Source organism: Oryzias latipes, chromosome 9 (genome assembly GCF_053564925.1).
Source record: "Oryzias latipes strain Hd-rR chromosome 9, Olatipes_Hd-rR_3.1".
Classification (NCBI taxonomy): domain Eukaryota; kingdom Metazoa; phylum Chordata; class Actinopteri; order Beloniformes; family Adrianichthyidae; genus Oryzias; species Oryzias latipes.
Genome location: NC_136245.1, coordinates 17,044,495 through 17,060,425, shown reverse-complemented (window position 1 = coordinate 17,060,425; position 15,931 = coordinate 17,044,495). Strand labels below are relative to the sequence as shown.

Here is a 15,931-nt window from a genome sequence, read left to right as displayed (position 1 = left end):
TTTTTTCAAAAACTGCCCGCTTGCGATAAGAGGCCTGGAGTTTGGCCTGAATAAAGCTGTCACCCCAAATATTAATCCAACTGGTGACCTCGCTTCCCTTCCACTGACTGGTCTCTGATGCATCGTCCGCCATGGTTGCTGTTTACGTTCACGTTCCCTCCTATTTCAACGCAGAATGATGACGTTTGTTGCGTATCGATGACGTACGATTCGGATTCAGGTGGCCTGGCCGGTCAGACGGCGGTCCCAATTGAAAAGATCGGATACGTTTCGGATTCAGGACGGCATACCCAAGTGGCCTGGGTCGCATTTGAAAAGATCGGATCTGTGTCGTTCAGACTGTCATGAAAAGATCGGAATTGGGTGGCATAGGGGCAAAAAAATTGGGTGGTTTCAGCCTGCAGTGTGAACGTAGCCTTTGACACTTTTTACAGCAGCTGACAGTATGCCCGTGGACTCAGGCACGAAAATGTCCTGTATGTCTGGGTCACAAGATTGAACGTAGTGATAACAGAAGTAGAAAGAAATGTCATGCTGATCCATGCCCCCCCCCCCCCCAGCACCCCTAGACACAAAGGGGGCGTAACACCACGACAATGTATTTTACACCAATAGCAATTCAGTCTGCTGTATAACTGTGAACCAAGATTCCCTACACCATCACTGTTGCAGTACATTTACACTTCCAGCTTCCCATCGCTTCTTGTCAACTCATGCATTAGGAAATTATCTAACCCCATTCACACCATGTCTCTACTCCTCTGAGACACCAAACCACCGTTGTACTGTACATCAACATCAAGTTTGATCCACTATCATGAGACTGAAATGGAGTGTTCTGATTCTTTGTCAAATATTGATGTAGTTACATGACTGCAGAAAACCGATCTTACACCTCATTCAAGTTCTGGTGGATACATCTCAAGTGGGAAGGAATGCAGTGAACATGTAAAGCATTTGATGCACAAAAAGCTGCAGTCTGAGTCAAAATAGTTAATGATAAAATGGCCTATATCTATTTAGGCCAACTTAACTACCGTCTTAGAAAGCCCAAAGCACTTTACAGTGACAGTCCCATTCACCCATGCACACACACGCATCCACGCACACACTGATGACGGTTTAACAGAAATCCTTCCATAAGACAAATAAAATTAACTTAATGAGTATATGAAAATACAAATAGACTTAGAGAAAAAGTTAACATCAAAATTGGACACAAATCAATTCTTGCAGAGGCATAATTACCATCGCTTTAGTAAACAATCACTTGTGCAACTTGGGGATGCTTCAAGGTGCTCAGTGTGTATGTGTGCGCAGTGACTGTATTCTGTTGTCAGGTGGACTGAATGTGTTCTTTAGAGCAGGTTAACAGTGTTAAACTGCAGGGCTGCAGCAGGGCAAGCTGGAGCATGACTGATCTATTAGGAGGAGCATACAGTTGTGTCTTCGATCAATAGTGCCTTATTTGTTTGTGTGCACACGAGTGGAAAATTGTGTGTTGCCTCTCTCTGTCTCTGTTTCAAGTTGTATAAGTTAGGGTCCACATTTAGGAAGTGGGAGTGAAGTGCTGAGAGCAACAATCACTGGAATGGAGAGATAGTGGGCATTTCAGAGCTGCAGAGCGCAGAAGGAGGAGGTTATTCACTGAATGAGTCTGCCTTCATTCACAATCACAAAAGCCACAAGCTCTCTCTACAATCACTAACAGGGTTTTAACATTATCCTACCTTTTCTGATCCCTGCTTCTTCAAATTAAAATCATGATCGTCTGGTCTTGTTTTGTCACCTGCTGCTCGGAGATGAAGCTTCTCGGTGAGGGTGATCTGTCATTCTGCCAAAGTTCCTGCCAGGGGACTCTGCAGCAAATATCCAACACACAGTCATGTTGTGTTACTTTATTTTGTTTACTGTAAAACCCAGGCCTTTAGTGAAGCCTTTCCAAATGAATCGACTTGCAGAAACTAAAAGCGAATCGTTGCTTTTGCCTTAGGCTCTTGCCCAACAAGAACTCGTTCATTTAAAGCAACAGGAATTCACTGTTGCTTTAACACTGTTGCGTGAAAAAAATGTCCCTTTACAGTTGGATTGCATCTGTTATTGCACAATTCCTATGCGAAACAGATATATTTAAATAAAAAGGCAATTGTGATTCAGAAAACAAATATTCATTGTTGATCTATAGGCAAACTGCTTTGCACGGCTCCAACATCACTATTTAGTGCACTGACTGTGCACAAAAAAAGAACATGTTGTTATTGAGAGTTATCCATGCACATTCTTCCTATGCTTTTGGGCCAGTACATACATGCTATACATACCAAATCACAAAGGTGTGCCTTCCGGTTCAGCGTTGTTGACTTATCACTATGGAAGCCAGCACAATGCCAATTATTATGACTTGGATATTATGTTTTTTTCCCTTCTCAATTAATATCTGCCGTTTATGTGAACTAGGTTTTCATTTCTAATCTTTTATTATTTGCGTGAGGTCTTTTTGTTTTAAAACCCTGAAATAATTTTAGATTACACTGAATGTGGGCCATGCAACTTGATGCCACAAAAGCTGAAAGTAAAAAAGGGAATTGATCAAAAGAAGGGAGGAAAAAGGAGAACTTCTGAATTCAGTTTTGAGATTGGAATGAGCTTGGGATCTTAAGTTCCCACAAGCAAGCAATTACTGGCTTTTTCAGCTTATTTTAGCCAGTAAACTATAGTTTAATATTTTTGTATATTAAAAGTCCAGCAAAGTCCTGCTCCTAAGGTCCTCCTTTATTCTGTACTTTGTCAACTTGCCTCATTATGTTACCAGAAAATTCAAATTAAATGAGCAGACTTTCATGTCACTTGCAAAATATGATCCTGTTTTATCAAATTTTGTCTGTGCAGTTTCATTGCTTAATAGGAAAAAATAATTTAGAAGGCCATTATTTCCCCAATTTATTGTGGTTTTAAACCTTAAAACTTTTTCTAATTTGTCTTTTTTTATGAAGAAAATCTGTTTGAATATGCATTAACGGCCACTTCAAGCAGCCTCTGAGGCTGAAGTCTGAAATATGTCCACCATGAACAGGTTATCAGTCCATGACAGGGCCACAAAAAGACAAACAACCACAAGGGCTCAAACTCACTCATTATAGAGCCTCCAGTCAGTCCAGCATGCATGTTTTTGGAGTGTTGAAGGAATCCAGAGTTCCTAAAAGAAGTTGATTCAGAAGAAGAGGAAAATAAAGAAATTCCATCAAGATTCCTAACATTAGCTTAAACAATGACATGTGATCCTAGACAGTAAAAATACCACCAGTTACTTTAAAATATCGCAAAAACTTGAAGAAATTTACATTGTTGTTTTTTCATTATTCATAAAAGACAGTACTGCCTGATGAGGCAAAGGCAAATGCAAGTGTCGATTGTCAAAGCTTGTCTCTGTACGGAAGCTCACAATCCTTTAATGATATAATCATTAATAATTATTATTGACATGTTCTAGGTATTCTAAACCAGGTCTCCAAGAGGTCTATCCACAGGGAAACAAAAACTGGTGCCCTCCAAGATGTACAGCTGACAGTATAGCTTTGGGGTGTGAATGCCACCCCAGTACTTATTTTTAGTGTGGCTTCATGGGTTTATAGCCTCTGCAGAATAAATGTAGACACCGAAAATTCTATTAAAATGGCACAATCTATACCGCTATAAGCTTGGTTGCAATCAAGGTAACAGTAGCAACTTTTTTTTTTGTCAAAATACCTTCTTCCCAATTCACGAAATTGGGTCCACAAAGAAGATGAAAGGGCAAATGTCGAGACAGGGCACACATAGAGGACATACTGTTTCTCACTGACCTCTGTATACATGAAGAACAAACTGCACACAAGCTCGCAGAAACATTTCGAAGCTATAAAAGAACTATTTCTGAGAATGATGAGGAGCCTCTATATTTGGCCTGTTGGTTTGACCTTGCACCTGTTCAGTGTGGCAAAAAGGACATGTGGGGTTAGGTATTCATATGTGCTCCTCCGTTGTGCACCCTCTATACTTTTCTCTTCCATGTCCAGTATACATTTACATTCATTACATCTTCAATTTTTTGATATTCTTTTCAATCTGTTGACTTACATGTCCATACTTCCTTGTGTGCAGAGAATATTTGTGCTGCTCCATTACTGGCCTGGTCTGGCAAACCCCCCCCCCCCCCCCCCCCCACCACCACCACCACCACCTCCCCCCCACACACACCCACCTACTGGGACAATGCAATCAAACGTCACTACAGGAAACTGTCATAATGATCACTTTGGAGTACACTAATTAACACTGAATAGGACTCATAAGTGCTGTCCCTTTGCCAACAAATCAGTCAACAGCACACATTTGTCAGTGAGCTCAACACACACACACCCACTTGCACAATCGTTGTACAACACCTTCAGGTACATAGGAAAATGCATGCTACTTCATCACGAGTGAAAAAAGCATGACGAAGCACAAGACCTTGAGGGAATTGTGTCCTTATTTTAGTACCCTTAGGCTGTTTTCACTCCCTGCTGCAATAAACAGTATCATTATTTATATCACCGTTGCCTATGAGCATGCGTGCACACACTGAGAATGCACAGTACTCGCTCTTAGCCACACACAAAATGAAACACACATTCACACACAGCCGCTGGTCTCCTTTGAGATGTCAGCGATCTGCTCACGGTTTGGTGGAGCCATTGTTCAGAAGGGCTCATATTCTTTAACAGGGGCCCTTTTGTTGTTGTAAACAGCATGAATTTTTAATTCAACCCAAGATTCTGGGCCGGTAATGAATGTGTCTCGGCAGCAAGTCTCTCTGGGGAAGGAGGCCCTTGGCTCCCGTTGCTAAGTTTTAGTAATGCCTAAGTTCTAGAGGAATCAGACTGTTACGCCCCACCAATCTAGCAAACACACACATACAGTAGGCTCTTGAAAATGTGTGGCTCCACACACATGCATGTTTTTTTGAGTACAAAAACACTGACTTATGCAAATACACAACAGCTTTTTGTATAATTAACCGAGGAACTTGCAAAGACAACATGCCCCATACATCGAGCAAAACACTTAAAATGCCAAACTGCGTACAAGAATATACAATTTTTATGTTTTGCTGTTTACAGAGAGATGTCAACATTTTTCAATTAACTCTCTCCCCTTCTATTAAGTCTCTTCCTCCAGCCAAGCTGATTTGAGGAGTTGTCTCATTTCCAGCTCGCTTTTTTACTCCTCAGAGGATCCATATCTTCGATTCTCCACCAGAGGCTGTCACTCATTTTATTAGTCCAAAGCTTGCTTGTTCAATAATGTCAATGTCTAGTCTCGCACATTGACCCAAAGGCTCTACTTTTCCACACACATCCTAAAATCAGCCTCCAAAGAAAATATCCTAATTATTTTTTTGATGTATTTTTTAACAACTCTGTGTTGTTTGAAACCCAGAAAACTTTTGAAATAAGAAATATCATGTGTTTCAATATTAATAATAAAATTTGCTTTTGTTTGAATAGCTTTCTTTAACATTTGTGATGTACCTTAAAGTAAAACACAAACAGCTTTGTGATGAGCAAATGATACCTATATACTATATACTGTCAGACTAAAAATATGAATACATTTCTCATTTTCATGTATAGATAAAATAGATGCTTCACATTTATACAACACTCGTTAAGTAAGATTATTTTTATAAAAGCAGAAAATGTTGCAATGAGATGAGTTGTGATGAGACAAGACAAGACAGAACTTTATTGATCAGCACCTTAGAAAAAGTCTGTTTAAGCAGCTCAAACTGTACACAGTAAAAGGTCATGAAAAGTGATAGATTATAGGAGGAAAATGTGTACAATGCACACATAGTGATCTTAGGCAGTTCATTGCAGTTGTCCATCACTGTGAGAACGGCTCTAAAGTCATTCCATCATTGTCATTGTCCAACAGGAATAATTCAATCTCACCAAGACTGGCACTAATTTTCAGGCCTGGTGAGGCTGCATAAGCTTCAAAAAACTGCATATTAAAATCTACAGGCATCAGCCAGCTTGTTTAATGGTACTGTTTATAGAAATGCTTAGAAAAATAACTTAAATTTGTTTTTGTTTTTTGTGTTGTGTGTGTTCTTTTACAAATATGGTAAATTGGCTCATGTCAAAGCTGTAATCCTGAAAATAGAAGACTAAAAATCATTTTCCTTTGCAGTTGTGAGATATATATATTTATATATATATATATATAAATATTAAAAAAACGAATGAAAGTTATCCTTATAAAAATAAGAAAACTTTTAACAAGACTAAAAATAAAATCACAGCCAAACCCGCTGAATCGCTTTCGGGGTGATAGAGCTGCCGGAGCCAAACCAGCCAGCAGGGTAAACCCTGAACAGGTTGCCGGTGTGTTGCAGAGTCACACACTCACACACCCATGGACATTCGTAGACATCAATCAACCTATGAAGCATACTTTTGGACTATGGGAGGATGCTTTGAGAAAACCCACACATGCACAGAGAGAACATGCTAACTCCACACAGTAAGGCCGCAGCAAGGATTTGAATCAGGTCTTTGTTGGAGTGAAGCAAGAGCGCTAACCACTACACTACCATGCAAAATCTATCAATCAAATCTACAATGAGCACTTTTGGTCACCAAAAACTCAAAATTAAAATGTGAAAACTATTGTCCAACACACAAGGCTGAATTGTGTTCATCTGAATCATGTTTTCAAGCATGCTATCAAACCACAACAGAAAAACTGAGGAAAAACATTGATACAAAAGAGTCAAACTAATTCCAAACATAAAATCAGAATCAGAAGTACTTTATTGATCCCACACGTGGGAAAATTGTGCATTACTGTAGCATTGTAATCATAAAAGAAAAAAATAATAATGTAAAAATATAATTGTAAAAATAAGGTGGTAAAAATGTCATCTTACACAAAGAATAATTAACTGCGACAAAATAAGTTTTTCATTACATGGAATTATGGGATGCACTTTTTTATACAGTACTTTTTAGCTTTTATCAGCTGTATTATTGCACACGTCTTCTTCATGCTTGGGAAAGAAACTTGTTCAACAAAAGGCTAACTAGCTTCTTTCGAAAGACGCCATTGCACTTCTCAGTGAAGTTGGAGACTCTTCCATTGTGCAACTCTGTGCAAGTTTTGACAAAAGTGAGAATAGTTTAAAAGACAGATCTACAATGGAATTTCACATTTATTCCTGAGTTGTTCCTGAAACAAACAAAGCTTTATGTGCTGAGAGAACAACACTGGTGTGAACTTCTGTCTCAAAGTAAATGTGTTCCCTCTAAAGCCTTTCCCAGAGATTCACTTCAATAAAACTCAGAGATGTGGGCTATGTTTCAGGGTTAAATCAAAGTCTCACATTTAAGTAAAAAAGAAAAAAATGTGAATTTCCCTCCTGTTCTTTTTTTTTTCTTGCGGTCCTCCCCTCCCAAAGCGATTAAATTGCTGATTGATTTTTGTATCTCAGCTCGATTCTTTGCCCCTCGCTCTCCGTCTCTTGCCATTGATCCTCACAAGGCTGCTGACTCCAAAGTCAGAGGACCCATCCTCTCTGGCCTCCGGAAATGAACTTGTTAGATGGGCTCTGCGATTTATTGCTCATGAGGCTGGGGTGTCTCTGTGCGAATGTTGAAGAGTCTATAGGGGCTATGTGTGTGCGTGTGTGTATATGTGTGGATGTGTGTGCGTGTGAGGGAAGCAACATTGCTTTCACAGCCTTTGAAATTTATTGCATGTCTGCACTTCTTTGCACATAAGTGCTGTCAGTGTGTATAGATGTCCATATCTGAAGATGTTAAAAAATGTTCTGGTTTAATGAATCTTAACTGTGGTAAAGGGCTTTTGTAACGTTTTTGAACTGAGGGATCTCTTTTTTCTTTTTATCTCAATGACTTTCTGGTGTAATCTTGTTAAATTGACAAAAAAAAAGTGTGATTTGGAATGATTGTTTTGTTGGGATGTTTGATCTTTGATGCTGATAGCATCTTCTGGTATTCTGAAGTGAACCTCTCACTGACTTGCCCAGTTTACCTGGGTGTGGCATGAGACACAGCTTTGTCCTCTACTGCAGCCCACACTGACATATTGATTGGGTTCAATTTAAAAGCCCTGTTCTTCCACTGTTATTTACTCCAATAGTAAATCTTTATAATGCTGTAAAAGACTGTTTTACACACTTGGGTTATATAATCTCCTGCAGCAGGCAGACAGGCGTGTGTCAGGCACAGAGTGGAGAGGAGCACAGAGCAGAGGGGAGAAGAGGAGGACTCAGCACTTCCCTGGAGGCAGATGCAGTGCAACAGCACCATTGGCATAACTTTAAAGGATGCTCAGAGAGAAAGAACAGCCTGCTCCCCCCTCTTCGAACACTACTGTGCTCTGGAAGTTCTCCATGCATTTTTCTAGAGCTGTCGATCTCTTTTTCTGTTCTTCATTCTGTTGTTTGTTGTTCTTCAGAAAGTGAAAAATAACCTAAAGCACAGTTTTGTTAATGTGAACTGGTAAATTCTCACTATGTGATTTCAGCTTCAGTGATGATTAATGAGAGTATTTAAGAATTATAGGGCCTCTATACACAAACTGCACAGGGTGGAGTGGCTGAATGCTTAGAGTCCATTAGGATATGTGTGAAGATGCACACACCTTGATTCCTGGATTCTAAAGGTCACTGTGCATCAGTGTAAATCTTTCAGCTCCAATATCACTAAAGTCTATATTCCATTAGCGGACATATGCTGTATTTGTTCCTGCTGTCTGCCACCAAAGCCTAACCCTGGCCTTGAATCCCACCTGGGCACATTTTGCAGTCGTGCGCATGGCCAAGTCACACCAGCAGTAAAAATCACTTATTTAGGAGCGGCAGAGGCAAGCCATGCACGGTGTTTATTGGTGTTGATGCCAAGCAGACTTCAAAAAGCCACTAGGCCCTTAATTTATCTGTCTCTGTGGACCCAGAGTGTTTTAGGAACGAGAGTGGGGAGACGTAGAGTGTAAATGACTGTGAAAGAGAGGAAGGGTGAGAGTATATGTCTTTCAGTGAGTGTTTAATGCTGCTTGGCTGTTGACTTTGGTGTACTTATTCTTTGATGTCAGTAACTTGATCATCAAGGATCCTTTCCCCAGCCGCCTGCCGAAGTTTGCACGGGCAGCAACACATTTCGCCCCACAAATTCATCCAAGGAAGACTGGCAATCAAAATCACATGCTGCTAGAAACGCTCACTGGGGGATATCTGAAAGTGTACATTCAAAAAGTCATTTAGAGTAAACAATAAATAATTCAGAAGAGTGGTTAAATAAGTAATAATGTAATATCTATTTCTTTGGTGCTGCTATTGCCTTGCTTTACTTATTAATGGATTTAATAGACATAGTGTCTTGCCATGAAGAGCAAAGTCTACAACTTCCAAGAGTAAGTCTCTCGAACTGAGTCATTAAAAGGAAAGAGAGAGTTGAATCTTTGTTGATGTTGCCACATGTGCCCTTTTCTCCGGCGTTATCAAGTGGTGAGATGAAGAACACAGTTAAGACTGTGGGGGGAAATCCAGGGAGTGGGGAAAGGGTCAAGGAGTGACATGGGCCAGCTGTGGAATCCTGATTCCCCAATTCTTTACTTCACACACTCCCATGTCCAGATCTCCCGTAATAAGCGTGAGATGCTCCAAAAATATCCTCCCCCACCTCATCCAGAGGAGGATATCCACCCATCTCAGGGGGAGATAGAATGTCTCTCTCCATATCTGGCAACCATGACCACAAATTAAGTCAGGGCTTCTGTGAAATATTTCCTTCGTGCGGCTTGGGGGTTTAAAAGCACCAGAAGGATTTGGAAATTTCTCAGATTTGAAACAAGCATATGCTTAAGTATTTTTCACTTCAGAATTAAGCAAAATACAAGAGCCTTCACAAGCCCTTTCAAATGAGGGAGCTTATTGTTTCGGAGACACTCAGCTGTTGCTCACAGAAATTGGAACATCAGAATATATCCTGTTACAAAGTTGCCTAAACTAAGTATATGTGCAGCTAAAAGACCAATGACTTTCATGGCCCTATGTGTGTTGGCTGTATGGTTTAAACACTTGACAATAATGTGAAGAGTGACAGCTTATTTATTGAGATCCAGCCACAAACCAGAAACGGCAACCATCATTTTCAACGTGGTAATGATTTCCCTTTCCTGCAATGCTTGGGTTAATAAAGGCAGAAGGCTGCAGCTGGTAGGCAACAGAGGTGGGTGGGCTTAATGTTCTGTTGTTTGAGTGTTGACACCCTCTGATATGTTGACAAATGTGTGCTTTAGTGGCTAGTCAACAACTTGCTAATATACGGCCAAAAGCCTTTTGGTTGCAGCAGAGGATAGAAACAGCAGAGGCAGTGTGGAGCAGCACGACTATAAGCGTTTTAGCAGGTAGGTGGACAAGAGCAGCTCGTCATTGTGAAACATGGCTGGCTGCTGCCAGAGGCTGTAAATCTGACAGTGCCTGCAGTTCAGCACTGATGACAAAGTGGCCGTGCACCTGCACACATTCTGCTGTAGCAGTGCAGAATGTGTGCAGTTGTATGCTGGACTGCAAAGTGTAGGTGCACTTTTTTCTATCCAAAGTGCGTGTGCAGGTAAAGGGGAACAAAAGAGGATGCATGCATTCCTCACCCTCTGATACTGCCACAAGTTAGGAGAGAATAGGAAAACATAGGGAGATCTGCACCCTTTGGCCTGTGGCTGTTGAAGAAGGGGATGTCTCCTACCTCCCATTTCCCTCCTTTGGTCCACAGGAGGCCCATATCCTCACAACCATTGACCCATCTGTCCCACATGGCTAACTGGGCTCCTGTGAATTCACCGCGGTAGAGGAACAGTGAAGAAAAGGAGGGGTGAGCGGGCCCAACAACATCTGGGAACCATCAAGCCAAAAGAGCCTTAGATCCTGAGATTCCAGTCTCCGACCCTTCTCCCCCTCCCCCTCTGCCTCCTCTCATCCCCTCCACCACCTATCCTTTCCATCTGTCTCCCTCCTTCACCTCTGCTCTCCCCCTCCTCTTCCTCTCCTCCTTTCGTCCAGGCTGCCCATCATTTCTAAGTCTCTTCAGCAACAGGCCTAATCCAAACAGATTGTCTAACTGTTCCAAAAACATACTCCCTCTCTAAGCCCCCTCTGCTTCCCCTGTCGGGCTCAAACCAGGGAACAGACACTCTTTCATGGCGGAGGTACCGCTGGTGTCAGGCTGGTGTGGGTTAATAGGTTACTGCTCCAGAGAACCGCTTAGATGAGAATAATCTCATCAGATTCTGGATCTTTGCCAAATCTCCAATTTAATACTCCATTTTAACTCGTTACACGACACTCCACTGCTTTGCCTTCCACCTCTCCCAATGTCTGTAAAGGAATGACAACAGCTGGTCACTGTGTGTGGTGTGTGTGTGGATTTAAGCCCATTGTCTCAGGTATATTGTCCATCCAAGCCACCTAGCTCCACATGCTAGTGTTAAGCTTGATAGGGGCTGTGGAGGGTTGGGAGGTTGAGGGGGTCCCCCAGTAGGGTGCTTGGAGGCACAGAGGTATCCCAGGAGACCACCGGGCCTCCCACTGGTTAGCCTGTCTACATCAGAGGCTCCCCTTGGCACTGCATGCCGAACTCCTGCATACTGTGTTTTGTTTAGAAAAAAGCCCCATCCCTATTTACCATAAACGAATTAAAAGGATTAACATGGTTCCACTGTTGCTCACATCTGTGCTGTCTACGGTCCCCCCTCTGCCGGTTTGATTCTTCAAAGGAGGGGTACAAGGGATTTGTTGCTGAAGTCTCTGAAAGGGCTGTAAAAGAAATTCCAGATTTTGCTTCAATAAAGCAAATAGTCAAACTCATCTTAATTCAATTTTGACTGTTTTGCAGATGAGACTTCTCTGGAAAAAAATCTACTTAATATTCTGTGTTGACTATAGCCAAAAACTGCTGGCTCACCTTATTGTGACAGAAGGTCAAACAGACACCGGCCTTCAGATCAGAGGCTTGATTATTTGTCCCAGTCCAAACAGAACCCTCACAACCCCATTAGATTCCTCAACACACACACAAACACACAATCTAGACTACATCCAGGCCTTGACAGACACTTTGATTTATGTCTGGCCACCAACAAAAAAGAGAACAAAATCAATTGGCTATTACAGCACTTAGCACTGGGCTGTCACCACCTGGGAGTAGGGTGCTGAAAAATAAAAGACAGAGTCTGCACAGCAATGTCTATACCACTCCATACACTCATTTCCACTGAGGAGACAGATCAGTGCTCAATCTCCATATACACGCTCCCCAAACTGACTGCCTGTAATACTTGGGCTTGGAGGTAGTGGCAGCCCTGAGGCCAGGGAAGCTTGTTTGAGAGTGTGGTACAGCTCTTGAAACTGCCGTACAAGACAAAGTAAAAACAAAGCAAAGAACAGAACAATGCTGCTACAACATCGTTGAGCAAAGCTTCCATCCATGATTCATGCTTGTACCAGGAAACTTGCTGGTCTTGTTGATTGAAACTGCATCCGTCTGTCCCAGTCATTACTAAAAAGTCATTTTTAGGTGAATGTATTTCACCTTTTAATACCAAAGATTTATTCATGTGAATAAACAGTTTGCAGCATGTACAACTGATATTCAACCAGATCCCTTTAGCCAAAACTTGTGTCTCCATACGTCTCTGCAAACCTGGATTTTTTTTAATTGGTCTGATTCAAAGTTATTCATGTTGAGATAGATACAAGATTTCAATATTGCTACAGTACTCTTTAACCTTCCCCTGACCCTAAAATCTGACACTCAAACTGTCCCGCTGTTCTTGGGTGTTTTTGTTCCCAGTGGAAGCTATTCTTGGCATGCATCAAGCAAGCAATGGAGGGATATTTTTAAAGCTAGTCTTCGGTGGGTGAGATCTAAGAAGATGGGGGGGGGGGGGGGGGGGTCGCAAAGCGCAATAGGGAGTGAGGAATGATTTAGGGAATTTGCAATGCTGCAGTATTTTAAAACTGTAAATAACTCAGGTTCCAAGTAGAACAATTAAAAAAGCAGAGGCAAAAAGTAAACCACTAGAAAGATTGCACAAGTTAAATCACACTTTGCTCTCGAATTACAGAGATGTTCCAAATAGAGTGCAGTTGTCAGCTTGTCCCTCACCAGTGTAAGGAACTGTGTCTGCCCCACCAGCTATGTGTCTGCCAACTGGAATGCAGGCCAGGGTCAGCGGCTGAGGCCTTATGGCCTCCAAGGGACTATTCTAAGAGCAAGAGCTCATCGCTCTCGTTCTAACCCTACACTGGCGTCTTGTGACTGTGGTTATAAATGGGGCGATGTGCTCACTGATTCTAAAACATAATCACACACAGACAGTCCCACAGGGGAGGTGAACACTGAATGGGAAAACAAAATATCTATGATCTGGTTCTGTTCTTTCAGTGCTGAGCAGGAACAGAACTACCAGGCCATCATTGAAAAGAAAAATTAGTATTAAGTGCACCTGCAATTAATTCCTGCTTCTCATTGGTAATGGTGAGACAATTACAAGGATGTTGTGTGCACCCAACGCATGTAAGACCATCATATTACTGTTTAAGTCTGAGAAAAAGCATTCTGTTCTGCAAAGTAGAAACAATTTGCAATTCATCACAATGCCTGTCCACAGTTTTAGTGCAGCCAACTGACCATATGCTGTAATCACAGAGTATTTAGCTTTATCTTTACTGTGCTGGCATTCATGAGTCTTCTTTATGACACTTTAAACTTTAACTGCCTGGGTGCCACCACTTTATCTTAAGTCCAAGTACCCAGGGAACTGAGGGGCTTAAAAGACTAAATGGGAGAAATTCACCCACATCTGTATGATGAAGAGACTTCTTGCTGTTTAGTCGCCTATTTCATTATTTGTTGTCACTATTGAAAGAGAAAAAAGGAGAAAACACACAAGGAGGTCATTAAGCCTGACTGTGTAAATGCAGCCACACATTAAAAATCTCCACGGAGCTGAGAACATGGACTCAATTCAGGCATCTGAATGGCACCTTGTAATTCCTAAAATATTCAGAAAAACACAGGGTAGCAGACCGAGATTTATTTTTCAGGCATCAATTATATATATATATATATATATATATATATATATATATCTGTAAATTTAGTAAATATTAAAATAAAAAAAGAAACAAGTAACTAAATTTATGAGTAAAATCATTTTTGAAAAACGTGACTTTTGGATAACTGGACACAAACAAAACCTGAAAATTGAAATCTGCCTCTAGTTCTATGCAACAGGCGGTCTAAGAGACACCTGTCGGGACACTAATATCGCCTCAGCCCCTAGATAGTCTGTCATCTTGGGCATTCGCTCACGTGAGTTTCTTAGTGCTGAGCCAAAGCTGCTCTTCAGGGCAACACAAACGGGACTTTTATAGGCATGTTTACAAGCTTGTTGTCGCAGTCCCTTGGTTTAGGACAGGCTGGGCAGGAGAAGTGTGAGTCAAACGGAGCCAGGATTGATGGCAGGCGGGATAGGACAGCCCCGTCTGGGCGGGCAGGTCATGTAGCATGGCCTCTGCTCTCTCTAGTTGCAGCTCAAGTTGCTGTTTCATGTGGGCTCTCCTACAGGGGGACCCTGACTGTCAACAAGGCTCCCATGTGAATAGCAAAGGTCAATGCGTACACACGGCTGCGGTTTCTGTACTTGGTGTTCACAAGCAAGTAAAGGAAGCTCCCTGTAAAAATGAGCCCAATAAATGAGAGATTACTCCACAAAGCATGCTTTTACAGTCAATCTCTGGACTGAATCTAAGTATTGACTTCATGCTGACTTCAGGGATTTCATTAAACAACATGATGAACTTTTAGGCAGAGCACAGTTGCTTTCTAAGCACCGCTGCTGGGTTGTGTTACTGCAGCTGTGTTAAAGGCCAGATGAAGCCATGACCCCATGGACCAAAGAATCATTATGGGCTCATAAAAGGCCCTCCGCCAAACCTCCACTCAATAAACCTGGATCCACGTGAAGCCGATGCAGCTGATTAATTAGTCAAGCAATCAATGTGCTGCGCCCTCCCTCAACTGATTTCCTCCAGACTTTTGCCCCAGCGCTGTAGTATTTAATACACACATAAAAAAAATTCATACGCCTGCTTCAAATCACACATGAATATGCAGACAGGAGTATGTATAGACAAACAAAATGCACAGGACATGCCTGCAAAATGACAGTAAAATATGAAAACAAAGAAAAACACTTTGAATTGAGGATGAGAAGGGGAAAAAAGCCATGGGAATAAGTAAGAAAGTTCTCACCTTCAAAGCAGTGGGAGCAGTCTGGCTGTCAGTCAGGAGAGGGAGGTGCCATTTGAAGGATCAGTCATCCTTGACAGTGCTGTCATGGAAAGCCTTAATTAGCCAGGATTACTTCCTCACTTAATGAAGCATGCGCTTCTTCGTCTCGGCCCGGATAGCACTCTCCCCTCTTCCTATTTTCCTTCCCGCAGGTTTTCTCCGCCGTCTGTCTCCCTCACTCCTTCTCTGCTGCTTTTGCCTGTTCTCTGTTCATCTCTGCAGGCAGGCTCCTCAAATCACTCTTCAGACTGGAGACTTCTCACATCCTGTATCATAGACGCTCTGTCACTTTCACTAACCCCTTGTTTGTGTGTTCATTTCCCCCTTCGTTTTGGTTCCGGCAGATCCTCGGATCTCACTCAGCTGCAGTTCACGTTGAGCATTTTTCTCAAAAGTCAACTGTGTAACGGAGATCTTCAGTTTTAGATGGTGTTTTTATGTCTCTGAGTTATTTGCAGGACAGTTTATTTGTGCCTCCATGGCACAGTTTCTCCAAAAGCCACAGTTTCCGGAAAGATGTTGCGTCTGCC

At 41.8% G+C, this 15,931-nt stretch overlaps 1 long non-coding RNA gene across 1 annotated transcript in view; it reads right to left on the bottom strand.

Annotated features, from left to right (window-relative positions):
* LOC110015628 (uncharacterized) overlaps window positions 1–15,491 on the bottom strand; it is a 152,789-nt gene extending 137,298 nt beyond the window's left edge. Inside the window, exons 1-3 of the long non-coding RNA XR_013658144.1 lie at window positions 15,363–15,491; window positions 3,132–3,196; window positions 1,731–1,859 (exon numbers count right to left, since the gene is read on the bottom strand). This is a non-coding gene — a long non-coding RNA (uncharacterized LOC110015628). The remainder of the gene's footprint in view (window positions 1–1,730; window positions 1,860–3,131; window positions 3,197–15,362) is intronic.
* Between the last annotated feature and the right edge of the window lie 440 nt (window positions 15,492–15,931).